This window comes from Anas platyrhynchos, chromosome 4, assembly GCF_047663525.1.
Source record: "Anas platyrhynchos isolate ZD024472 breed Pekin duck chromosome 4, IASCAAS_PekinDuck_T2T, whole genome shotgun sequence".
In the NCBI taxonomy this organism is placed as follows: domain Eukaryota; kingdom Metazoa; phylum Chordata; class Aves; order Anseriformes; family Anatidae; genus Anas; species Anas platyrhynchos.
The window spans coordinates 264,634-278,597 of record NC_092590.1 but is presented as its reverse complement, the minus strand read 5'-3'; the positions used below and the strand labels follow the sequence as shown (position 1 = coordinate 278,597).

The 13,964-nt window shown below is 35.6% G+C and overlaps 1 long non-coding RNA gene across 1 annotated transcript; it reads left to right on the top strand.

Moving 5' to 3' along the window:
- Positions 1-3,719: 3,719 nt before the first annotated feature.
- Positions 3,720-11,482, top strand: LOC140002374 (uncharacterized). The gene is made up of 2 exons (XR_011808740.1): positions 3,720-5,334; positions 7,340-11,482. It is a non-coding gene; the product is annotated as an uncharacterized lncRNA (long non-coding RNA).
- Positions 11,483-13,964: the final 2,482 nt, after the last annotated feature.

The following is a 13,964-nucleotide window of genomic DNA, read 5'->3' as shown; positions in this document are numbered from 1 at the left end:
ATACATTTTAACTTGCTTGTAGTTTTCTTAAGCCATCATATGTTTGCTGGATATAATGCTTATTTCTTTAAAGTGTTTGAAACCCCCAAATGAAAGATTTAGCATAAAAAGTGCCAAACTGTTGTTAGTGAGTTTGGTGTGGTTTCCAGTTCAGAATGGTGCAATGAATTGTGGGATGTGTAGGTACAGATTACTGTTGAAATTTGGGAAAACTAGATTAAAATGAAGCAGTTAACCACTGGGTTAGAGAGGTCAGTAAGACTGGTGCTTCCAGTATTTGCAGGTCTTCGGAACAGACTAGACAAACATTTGGCAGGAATGAAGTGATGCACTTTATTATGATACAGATAGTACCCGATTTGATAATGGAATTGGATGGTTTAGACATCCTGGCACCACCTACAACAGCCCTGTGGTCTGTGAAATTATTGCCAAATCCCTGAAGAACTGTGAAATTATTGTCAAAACCCCAAATATGCAAGCCTTATAAAGCATTGTGTAATGTGGTTTGGAGAAATTGAGAATATTAATTCTTTTTTATTTCCTCTCAAAACCTTTCACTTATAATTCTGCTGTCCCTGACTGTTTTGAAAGTTTATGGTCAATTTCAAGCCACCTTGCTCCTGTTCCATCCCAAGCTGGGCAAGCTTTTCCTAGGCTTGGTTAACTCTAAAGGTTTGGCCTTTTCAATGGAAGTAATTGAGCACTCCGTTTGGAGCCTATCTGTAGCATTTTCTTTGTTGATGAGATCATTTCTATATTTACCGCTTAAGTCCTTTTTGCAGCATGATAACAGTCTGAGAGTGAGGCTTAAGAAAATGTAGTGGATGGTTGAATTCCTAGTGCAGAAGACAACACTTCTGAACAAAAAGCTATTTTCACATAGAAGATTCTCACGGTTTCTGAGAAATGGAATGTTACTTTCTGAAAACATTTGTTTTATACTCGGCTTCAAAGCCTCAGTGTTGTTTTTTTTTTTTCCAGAATCTGCTGGAAAATATTTAATTATATTTCAAATTTCCAGTGAAGGGGAAAAAAGACACATTCCTTGGTTTCTTTTTCAAGGCACGCAGGTTTTTGACTGTTACAAGTAATTGTCGCTTCAATTTTCCTTTGTTGCAGTTTCTTTTGTCTGTTTTTGCTTATATTTTAATGGTATGTACTGGTATTAAATTATATTGTGGACTAATAATAATAACAAATATTAAAAGATTACTATCTTGAGTTTCACAATTATTTTTTTCCAATTCGATGAAATGTAGCACGTATTGGATACATTCCTGGACATTGCAGGACAGGTGTTTAAGTACAGGTGAACTAAAGCGTCTTAACTATCAGCAGTGAATAGTTAGAATATTTGAAAGATTCAAAAAAGGGAGAATTGGGCATATTTGTGGTTAAAATGGATGCTAAAAGAAAAAAGAGCTAAGTGTAAACAAAAGCTTTGACATTTGTTTTCATTCACAATTCTTTCCCACACCTGACTTAACTGAGGAATGTACAAGAGGATCAATGAGAAGATCTAGGTATTTTCTGGAAAAAAAAAAAAAAAGATCCATAGGCTGTACACCATGGCTCCCATTTTCTTTATATTTCTTCTTAATATGTGGTGTGGATGTTGCTTTCTTCACTACTGGTGGTATGTGCAGATTGGACCATGAAGAATTACAAATTTGATCTTTGAAAGTTTGTCCTATCTTTTAACACTGAAATGGAACTTAGTTGAGAATTATTTCTAAAAAGACTCTCTTGTTAATCACGTTTTAAAATTTGATATTTCTCTAGCAGCATGAGACAAAAATGAGCCAACTGAGAGAAACCTTGAGAAAAATGACTGATGAAAATAAGCAGCATGAGACAAAAATGAGCCAACTGAGAGAAACCTTGAGAAAAATGACTGATGAAAATAACGAACTGAGGTCATCGCTTAACTCTCTGAGGGAAAATAACGAATTGCTAAAAACCCAGGCAAGATTAATTATTTCCTGTTACTAGCTTTACGAGTTACAGTCAAGTAGTCAAGCAGTACAGTCAAGTTTATAAGTAGCTTTGCAAGTTACAGTCAACAATTTTAAATGTTTGAACAAGTTGTTTGCAAAATTGCTGATTTTGTTTCTTTAAGACAAGAATTGTGTGAATGGTTGTAAATACTTTCTGCTTCGTTTTCTAGTACATGAAATTTAGTCTCTCAGAGCTTTTGCAGTATTAAAGACTTTAGAGTTAGTTATTTTTGAAAGTGTTAATTAAAGGAGTATTTTCTCTGTTCTTAAAGGCACGCTGAGACAGTGGTTCACACGAATACAAAGTTAAAGTTTTCTTCTCACTTGACTTAAATCTGACCTAAATGCTGACAAGCAAATTGCTGCCTAAACTCTTTTGACCGTTGCTCCTTCAGTGAATTGCAGTTCTGATGCTCTTGAGTATGATTAAAATCATCTGCTTCCTAGTCTCAGTAAAATCTTTCTTTCTCTTTCTCTTTTGTGCAAACTGAAGTATTCATAGAGGACTTACATGATGATCAGGATGCTTGTTGTATCCATAGAGTATGCTACTTATATTTAAATGGCGGTTATAGTTTGCCCCATATTCTTTTCTCACAGTCGCAAGTGATATATGAGCAGTATCAGTAGTTAGAATTCTGAGTGAAGAGAAGAACAGTTGTCTGAAGGTAGATACAAGAAAACTTGTGAAGGTTTTAGAGAGATGTTCGTGTAGTTTGTCTTTAGGAACGTCTGGATACCTTTCACAGAGCTTTTCTGTACAGTTGTAGCAGAGGGACAGAATGACAATTTCACGAAATCTTTATTCTTCCAACAATGCTAGTTACACAGTTAAAATTTAGCCTAAGTAGATTGTATGAAATAAAGCAAAGGAGTGTATTAAATGTATTAAAATGAGGATCATGCACAGATCATTAAATATTTTCTTTCTCCTATGATCCATTTAGTTAGAATTATAAAATAGAGTGATTTTGTATGTGAAAATCTCTTCCCAAGGCTTTCATAAACATTTGTTTAAGCACAAAATAAAGCATGTGCGTATTACTAATGTACTCGTATATTTTAGTCTATTGGTATTGTGGTTTAGAAAATCATAGACTTGAAAACTGAAATAACTGATGTTGTGGATGTGTTACAGTTACTACGGATTTCAAAAGTTTACGACCCCTTAACTATTCTTATGGACTGGATCTCAGACCAACACCTTAGCAAAATAGAAATACATGAAGAGAGAGAGGGCAGTGAGAAAGCTCAGTGTGCTAAAGAAAACTACACTCTAGAAAATTGTATGAAGGTAAAGGCATTTGAATTTGTTTAGGTTGAAATGTTAAGATTCTTTGTATTATTTCTGAGTGTAACAGGTCTGCCTGTTTTACACACGCTTTGAATACATGAATTAAAAGAAAACAGCAGTTAATCCATCAGTATTAATTCCAACAGTGAGATGTAATAGATAATTTTTCATACAGATATTTATACAGATCATTTTTAAGGAAATGTGTAGTGTGCAGTCTGACCTTGAGATTCCACCTGTCTTTCTATTTTAAGTCACTTTTCTCAGCTGATAATTTATCTCGTGTTTTATCTGTAATACTGTATGTAATTCCTTTTTCCTAAGGAGACACACACGTCTAATTTAAAGTATTTTAGTGCTGATACTAGGTATTAAAAGTTCAAGTTATGTCTTATAAAAGATGATACCGTGCTATACTTGTAACGCTTTTTTGGGATACCAAGGCTTGGAAATCAGTGAAGCGTTCAGGAAATCTGCTTTTTCTGTTTGTTTGTTTGTTTGTTTAATTATTATTCTATCTAAAATTTGTAGCCCTTGGTATTAGACTTCAGAGCTTGAGCTCACACAATGTCTTTCCACTTTTTGTGTAAACCTGTGTAAAATGTAAATTCAGTATATAATTCTGTTACCTGTACCAGATCTGCCCAGTGAGTATTTGTACATGTAGTCTGTTAAACTCCGGGAATACGTTGATTTTAGTTTGGTTTAGTTTTGCTTAGTTTGCTTTTTACTTGTGGTTAGCTTGTACTGTAAGTTCGTATACTGCACGTAACTTTGCCATTCTGTATTTTTACAGCTTTTGCCTATGGTCACTGGACAGCTCCAGTGGATGCCATTTGTGGATCCTAAACTACATATGTCTGTGATTCAATTTATCTACTGGTCTCTAAGGCAGATAGACACTGGTAGTCAGGTAAATTCCCAAGAGATATTTTGCATTATAAATGAGTATGAAAAGTAGATATTTTCAGGGAGTATATATAAAAGAAACTTTGCTGTCTTTGCAAAGCATAAATGCCTACCACAGATACATAGCAAATGAAAAACTAATTCTCACCAAATTAACTTTCTCACATTCGTTGTAATATTTTGCACCGTGTCTGTAAACATATTTTTGCACACATATGTGATCTTTGTTGCAGTAGTGTGTAGCATCTCAGAAATGGTATTTTCCATATGTGCTTACAAAACGTGTGAACTAGGAAAAGAAATATATTTTTGTTCGCTTTATGCATGAGATTTGTTGAAATTGATGGCAACGTGTGGCAAAGTAGCAAAGGTATTTTGATTTCTTTGTTCTCTACTCAGTGTCTAACTGAATAGAACTAAGCTGGTGGTTCCAGTGCTAATGAGAAGGTATTTTAAATGAGCTTGTTATTAAGTTTGATTCTGAAGTAATATTTCTGCACCGGTTTTTGAAAAGTCCAATACATCTTACCTGTACAGTATTCTTAAGGGTCATGTTTAGACCTTAGTTCTGTAAACGCTTTTGTAGGACCTAGCTTCAGGCATCTTCACAAAAGAGGGTAGTGTAGTAGGCAGCACTGATTAAAGCTGAGTTTGAACTGACTTTATTCTGGAACCAGAGGCAAATTAAATAATGTCAGCATATCAGGGGCCCTGACTACCTTGTTTCTTTGTGAAGTGTGTGTTGACTAGGCCCTGTGCTAATGTTGTTCAACTGCTTGTGGAACGCAAAGTAGTATCCCATGTACAGACTATATTGCAATACACGGTCACGACATCTGCTATTTAATATTTAATCCTTAGGGGAACATACGTACTTAGCAGACAGGATTTTCATGTATTTTAATGTTTACGCTAAATGTGCACGTTGTTTGAAACAGGATGCAAGCATGACAGCAACAATGGAGAGACTTGCAGAAGTTATTCTCAAAGGCGCAGTACAAAAGGGAAGCATGCAAAAATGGACTAAAAAGTCTACACGGAGTAAACCAAAAGCTGCACATTTCTTTAAAAGCTCCTCTATGCCTTTGAGGTTTCTGTCAACTTTAGTTGTGCTTAGAACAGCAAAACGAAGTAAGTTCTGGTTTTTATTATGTCTTTTTTAAATTATCTTTTTCTTTTTCTTTTTTTTTTTTTTTTTAAATCTTATTTTCAGGTATGTGCCCAGACAAAAAAACAAATGTACAAAATGCAGCAGTTCAATGATACTGTAGCATCTGTAATGCTTTAGTAGTAAAGGATGTTTTATTTGAATTTTACCACCTGATGAAGCATAATATAGGGAAGCAAGTATGAACCTTGCTATTATTCATGTCATAATTTGTGTGGTCATTTTAATATGCTTTATTTATGTCAGTGAGATCAACGTATTTTGTGACAAAGGGGAAAAGAGATGTTGGTAATTCTCTCAAGCAATCACCGTAGCAGTGATTTGTTTGTCAAGATCTGCACTGCATATAATGGTACAGCTAATTGCTCCTCAGTAAACTGAAATCAGTAGCAAATTCAGAACAGTTCTAGAATTTCATTGCTTTGTCAAAGTTTAATGTAAAGCTCATACTCTATCTAGCTCTTACCTCTCTGCTGTCTCCCCTTTTCTCCTACCAAGTCTGTCACTGCAAGTGGCTACCCATAAACATTATCAGCATTGAAGAATGCTACCATATGCTGATGCAGTATAGTAATGTATTTTGTTAACAGGCAAAAGCAAACGAGGTCGTACTTGTCTGGAGATATCGCAGTTCTTAGTGACTTTTGCTTCAGTTCATGAGAGTTACTCCGCTTGTGCAATTTCCAGGATGCCGTAGTATCTCTTCTCAGCAGCAGTTTCTTTAAAAACAAACAGGGCCTGAAAAGACAAAAAACGTTTTCTTTGAAGTGATGACAAAAATACTGACCTGTGCAGTATTTATACTGGTAGTACTTAGAATAAGTAGGATTTAAACATTCTGGAAGACCACCCTGTCACCATTAATAAACAAATACAGTATTTCAGCTGTTGGAGGGAAGAATCAGTGTATTTTCAATTTCAGTATCATATAGTTTCAGTCAGAATATTTTGGTGAAGCATGATTACCCTGAAATTGAAACTCACATTTCTAGAAATGTTTGATGAAAATGATGCAAATGAATTACAATACAAAAAAAGTACTTATTGCAGAGATTAACTATAAGCAGATGAAAGCTGTTGATCAGAATGAATCAGTTTAGCTTCTCATGGTCGGTTTTTACTGCGAGCCTATAGAACATGGAAAAAAATTACCTGTTAAATTTATGTTGAAACTTACTGTGTTTGAATTTTCATCACTGACCACATGTCTAATGATCTAGCGATGACAAAGCAGCACATTCAGTTTAAACATATATATCCTGTTCCCTTCAAGATGCTAATATCCAGCAGATGGCACTGTAATTAAACTTTTGCTATGTGATAAATTTTTCCCTTACTCTTAATTTTCTGTGCTCCAGATGATCAATGCTATTCCAAGATATTGAGGAAGATTTGACATCATGAAATTAAGAAAACTGAATTGATTCACTTAATCTAAATTCTCTGAATAATTTAGTGTTCTCCAAAATGGATGCATATATAACGTGGATGCATATATAACGTGGATGCATATATAACTTAAACTACAGCTTTTTATGGAAAGGAATGTGAATAGTTGCTGTCATGACAGTAATTGCAGTTATTCAGATGAATGAGCCTTTTACTCCTTTATTAGAGGCTTCCCAGATGTTGAAACCAATATAGTCCCAAACTATGCAGTTTGTGATTTCTTTTCTCTCTTAAGGAAGAGATTAGAAAGGTGTTATATTTGCAAATATATTTTGCTCAATTTGTGAGTTGTAACTTGTCTTTTTTTCCACTCACAACAATTTTTGTAAGGAATAAAAATAGGCAGAAGATGCATTTAAACAAATAAGTAAATTAATATTTTCAGCCATTTAATTTTTTTTTTTTTAATTAGTATATATCTGCAACAGTAACTCTTAGGATAAATATTCATGTATTTGTGATCATCTAATGGAACTGTGATTACATAATTTTTATTCCCTGTTTTCTGTTATCTTTCAGTGAATTACCTGACTCAGGCATTTCGTTCCCTTTGCGTGGACTTGAAGACAGATGAAGGAAAGATCTTATTTTTGCAATACCGATGTGTGCCTATCATACTAAGCCACTTAACTATATCCAAAAAATGTCTCCTTTTTATTGCACTTAATGCATTAGTTGAGATGGCCATGAACAACGATAAAAGTGAGTAATTGAAAAAAATACATACAAAGTTATGATGAAAGTAGGTGAGGTAAGCATAAATACCAAATCAAAAATAACGTGCTGCTTCTCTATAAATAACCTGATCTAGCATTAGCATTCATTTGTGTCATTTAAATTCATTAGAGATATAAAGTATGTTTCTGAATTGTCCGTCTCTTCTCACTGTCAGCATCCAAGCTTTACATCTTGTCCTGGTTGCTTTCTTAGTGGTGTGATTTTTTTTGATGTTTAGTTTAGCTTTTCTGTTTATTCCACTGGTTTACCTTGCTGATGTTTTGCCAATGAGTAATTTTCTTTTGAAGTAAGGCTGTGCCAGGGCAGCCATTTCATGAAATCCTGTTAGCAGGTGGAGATAAAATAAATAAATAAATAAATAAACTTTTATCTTTTTTTACCCCCCTAATGTGAACAGCTCACCCCTAGCCATTTTTCACTTTAAAGTAATTGGAAATGGCACATCTGTAAGGGATGGTTATGTTTCAATGAGTTGTACTGTGGTGTGGTCCTATAAAAGGGTTAATAGTCTCCTTCACAGTGGTTTTCCAGGTGACACAGGCAAAGAATCAGTTGATAACAATCTGGATGAACACACAAGTAGTGAGCCATTCCAGTGTCATGTGGAACAATCCTTGTTAATTTTCTTAAAATAAAAAGTATTCATTGTTTTTTGGAACAGAAAAGGGAAGGAGAAGGGACTGCTGCTATTTGTGAAATGTATATTGTTGGCTTGGGGTATTTTGTTACCATGTACTATAGGGGCAAAAACAGAAAGCGTGTTTGACTTGGGATGGAACAACGTTGAGTTAGAAGGCATTTTGTAGTGAGATAAGTGGCAGAAAGATTTACCTGATGTTGTTTTCATCCTTTCAGACCGTGTGGTTAGTTTATCTATTTGTTTTTTTTACACTAAAGTATTTCTAATCATCATAATTTTGATCGGTATAGTAACTGGGAAAGAAAAACCTAAGCAGGGTTGATGGTATCTGACATTACTTTGAAGAAAAATTCCACTAACAGTACATGTTCTGTTATCTAGTAGTAGTCATTTCGATCTGCTGGATGCCTAGATTTGGAAGAATAATGGAGATAAATTGTGACAAGTTCACATTTTGCCATGTTGCTTGTAACCTTGTTGCATGTCAAATGTAACCGTTCAGGTATTGGTACCATCTGTTTCCTATCTATACGTAGTATCTTAATGACAAATTAGAATTAATAGTCTTATTGCTGTTCATCTTTACTGGCACGCAGCTTTTCATGTACCCCATCCCTGTTTGGTTCAGGTGTTTCACATCCAGAATCCTGTCAGTCTGTCTTGTTATAAAGGTAGTTCCTGGCCTCCAAGGTGTAGGTTTTTGTTCTGGTCTTTTCTGATCTTTGTAAACTTCTGTTCAGTCCAACTTACTTCTGTGACATAAGGAATCCTGTTCTATTTTTAACCTTTTTTATTGCTTTTTTTTGTGTGTGTGTGTTTGTGATGGTCATTTAAGAATGATGGTGGCCTCCCGTACATCCTGTGTCATAGCTGCGTGAAGGTCTTGCACATCTAGGAAGCTGAAGAACAATTGATACCATCCTGAGGTCAACATGTACTGGGTGATGGGCTGGACCTGTCCTTGGGCTCTCTTAACTCGGGGTCACCCACGAAGGCATCCACACTCGAGGGGCCTTGCACTGACTGTTACCTCGCCTGCCCTCCGTTGTGCTATAACCACTGGCTCTTACCAGGCCCAGCTGTTGACGACGAGAATCAGTTAAACTCAGCAAATGGTTCCAATCTTGCCAGTGACTGTGTAAGAGACAGCAGCTCATCAGCAAGCTGTTCAGTGTAGTTACTGGTTCTTTTTCTGTGGTCCTTATGTAACTTTTCCACGAGCTAACTCTCCATCACTCTGTTGGGTTGGTCCGCTCTCCTGGCAGATCCACATGCAATTAGAAACGAGGCAAAACCGTAATGGTTAATTTGTTAAAACATGAACTTCAAGCTGGTGTTCCTGACAGTCTTCATTTTCTGAGGTGACAGAGCTTTAGCTATAAAACAGAAATTTCTGAATGACAATAGCTGGTGAGACTTGATGCTGTGAGTGACTGATCACTTTGAGGGTAAATTTCAGATGAGTTCTGTCAACAGTGATAAATTGCTCATTGTTCATTACAGTCTACCAATGAAGTTAAGTTAATGTAACTACCAAATGCTGCAATTTTTTATGGCTCCTATGGGAGGCTTTTGCAGATTATTTAAAATTGTGTCAAATCCTGACCGGATAGATTCCAAGTTAGTTTTTCTACAGTAGTTAATAAAAACAAAATCTGTGCAGAGATGATGCAGAAAAATATGTAAAAATACACAGTTTTTATTCTTCTAGTTCATCAGATAGACAGGCATTTAAATTATATGCTTATTTTGTACATTTGTGATGATTTAAAATCTATTCTGCAAAAGCTTATTTGAAATGAATATATAAAATGAATAGATAAACAATGTAGGAAAAATCTCTTTAAATGCATGTCTTTATCAGTTTGCTTTCATGTGATTGAACTTTGTGAAACTTGAGGTATTATTTCCACTTTGGCTCTTCTGCTTTATGGTAAAATTCCCTCAGCGTATTTTTTATATTGTTTTATAAACCTCACAGTTAAAACATTTTACAGTGTATCTGTATGTATATGTGTGTGTGTATATATATTAATAAAGTTTTTTTAAGATACCTTAAGACCGGTATTTTTAATAATAAAATAATACAGTATTATTGAGACCAGTAAGAACAAGCCAGCAAAGAAATGCCCAAGTAAGCAGAATATGGTATTTGTTTACACCTACAAAAAGGAATTTAAGGCATTTTTAGATATTTATAGGAATAAATTGTAGGACCTCCTTCTTCTACAGTAAAAGTAGAATAATATTACAATAACTATTAATTTAATGGCATATTCTAAGTAACTATATCCTGGGGCATACCAAGTGTGTTTATACGCTAAGGGCAGAGTGCAGTGAATAGTGACTTGTTTTGTTGGATTCCTAACAAATGTGTTCAGTTCTGTGACCTATTAAATCGGTACTTATGTTCTTTATGGTGTTGCTCTAAATCAGTCTGTACTATTAGAATCAAGAGTGAAATAACACAAGGGAACAGATTTTACTTTATTCTGAATTGACTAAGTTTTGGGGAGCAGGATAAATAGAAAAGATTATACTATATGGCCATGTTTAAAAATTATCCAGCATTTTACAGGAATTGTTTTGATATTCAGGTGTTCTTATCCAACTCTGACCTCTCAATTACGATTCTGCCTGTCTTGAAACGGTACGGTGACAGTTTTGATAATGAAAAGCTGTCTAGTCATCAGTGTCTACATGTACTATTTCCGTACGTCATTTTGCAGCAGCTTAAAATATTTCCTTGTCAGTTTTTTTAGCATAGCTTAGTGTTCTCCTCATGTCATCATAAGAAAAGGAGCATTGAATAAACATGTTGAAGATGAGATTTTTTTATCTGAGTTTAAAATTGCTCAGTGTCCTGTTTTCCTTTGTTCTCAAGGGAATAGGCCTTGTTTTAATACCACAAGTGCTGGTAATATCAGAATTCTTAGGAACTTGGGTGAGTTTTGTTCGCGGTTTTACCTGATTTTTGCATCACATGCCTAGAATATACCCAGTTAGTACATTGTTCTCATGGTTGCACAGCATGAGGCGCATATAAAACCCTCAAAAGCTATAAATCAATGATTTAGTTTTCCATGAGCCAAGTGCTGTGATTAAACTTTTTAACTATTTTCTTTTACAGTTTACTTAAAGATTTTCCTGGAAGACTGCAGTAATGAACGCTTTTTCCATACTTTGGCTGCATTGCTTCAGAATCGCGAGCTAGACATTTCGATTTTGGAAAGGATTTGTTTTATATTACAGAAACTCTCCGAAATAAAGTAATCCTTTACTACCGTTTTTCTGTTAATTGCCATTAGATCACTGAACTTGGGGACCTTTCTCTTTTTTTAAAAGCTCATCTCTGTTTTCACGTTCGTTTGCTCCAATACAAATAATGCTGGACTTTCATTGTTAGCAATTATGTTTAAAATGTTTGTCACAGATATGTAAGATGAATCTCTCAATTTGCCTATATATCTGTGTAGTTCAGAATATGAACTAAAAAATAACTAGCCTAAAGAACATATATTCCTCATTTATTTAGATGACGAGAATGCTTAGAAGAAAACCCTTCTTTTCTTCCCCCGACCTTCGGTTTTACTGAGTTACTTGGTAAAAATGTCCTCTGAAAATTGTTTTGTATGTGACTTAAATTTCAGTTTTGTCAATTTTCATCTCTATCAAAACAAACAAACAAAACAAACAAAAAAACAACACACGGTTTAAAGTCTTGAGCCATTTAAGACTTTGGGGGAATGTTAACCTTTACAGAATAGGTTTCTGTTGCTTACTGGTTACTAATTTATTATAACAAAGAGCTTCAGCATGTCAGTGGTAGAATGCTGCTGAGTTCCGTTGATGTACATTATTTAATGGGATTGTTTCATTTATAAAAGCAGGTATTTACACTAAACTGTTGCTTACATTAGAGTTAGTTATTTACAAAACTGAGGGTTTTGTTTGATTTTTCTTAGGAACAAAATTGAACTCTGGGGGAAAAAAAAAACAACAAAAAACTTCCTGTAAAATACTCTAATTTAAATCATATTTTTCATCGGAAATAAACTAAAAGTGTACTCAGAAATCCAGATTTTTTAATTTGTTTAATTAAAAGGCAACCTCACAGGTGGTGCCATAAATCTTAAGAAATGAACCTTGAAATATTCTTTAATTTTTTTATCCTTGGTTTTGTAGTAGTTCATTACTGTATTTGCCTCGATGTTATTGTGGATTTTCTGTACACGTCCTGTTTCTGAAATCTTGCTTCTCACTGGGGAAATCTTTTTACAGGTTTTCCTTGATCTTCCACTGTACTACATGTAAATACCATTTAGTCAAGAGAAAGCATAGTTCTTGATGTGAGGAATGTTTTAACAATTCCAATTCGTGTCCATAAATTCGTGTCCATAAAGAATAATTCTGTTTGAATCCTGTCTGCCTCTGGGCCCTGCACTGACAATTTAGTTCTTGAACCACAGATGCAGTGTGTCCCAGTCTCCCCCTCATTCCAGTCAATTTATCACGTCTTCAGAAAACACTCCTTAAATTTATGAACCTGTTTGCTTTTGTTATTCCTGACTTCTAGTTCTAACAGTTACAGTTTTTTTTTTCTGTCTTCTTCGAGATTGATTTAACACTGCTATAGATGTTATGTAGATGACTGTAAATAGCTGGGAAAAAATGTTTTAATTGCTCGTGAGTCGTCAACCTGTTTGGGAGTTTCAGAACAACTGATAATAACTGGTGACTGCTGGTGACTGTTATGAGATCCTTGGTATCTGGCCAGGGGGGCCAAGAGATTAAGAGGAAGAGAAAAGAAGCTGAAGGACGGTTGGGAGACAAGACCTGTGGAGAGTGTACAGAGAGTGTTCCATAAACTTGGAATAGTGCCGAGTAAGTACAAAGGGTGAGAGGAAGACTACGAGCCTTCAGCATGAAAGACCCCTAGAGACCCCCAGAGGAGACTGATGCGCATGCTCCAGTAGGAGGAACTGGACCCCGGAAGCTAATTATAATAATCTATTTTTTTTAGAAGTAGTAATGAATATGTATTAGTCTAGGCGCATAAAAATCAGCTGCTTGATGTAACTGGTGTGCGTCCTGGTGGAGCAGAGACTCCCGGTGCACCCAGCGCTGTTTGCTTACCTTTATTCCTTTATATTCTTTTAATAAATCCTATTTTTTTTATTTAATCCTAATTTGAATCCTGAGCCATTTATAACAATTTGGGGGCTTGTCCGGGATGGTTATAGTTCCTGAATTCTGATTTAATCTAGGAGAGGTGCCCCACCATTTGGTGGCTCCTGTTTGAGTCAGATCGGGACTAATGCCATCCTGAACCTGAATAAAGGTAAGCAAAGAATTTGATTTTTTTTGAGCTCCCTTGTTGCCGGCTATTTTTTGCCCGTAATTCTGCGCGCGAAGATCCGGACGAAGACGACAGAGTCGTTTGGATACCGTTCGGTTGGATTCCGGTGCCCGGAATCGAACCGGATGAAGACGACAGTCGTTTGGATACCGTCTGGTTCGATCCCAGACGAAGACAGCAGAGACGCTGGTGGATACCGTCCGATTGGAGTCTGGACGAAGACGACTGATTCGTAAGATACCGTCCGGTTGGGTAAGGGTACGGTTGCCAGTTTTTGTGTGTGAGAGTGTAACTGAGACTTCTAAAGTCAGCGTGGAGGTCTTTTTGTTTTCTCACTGGTTCTAATCTCCTGTCGGGGGGGCTGGACTGGTGAGAAGAGGGATACGTGGGTGGGTGATAGGTCCTAA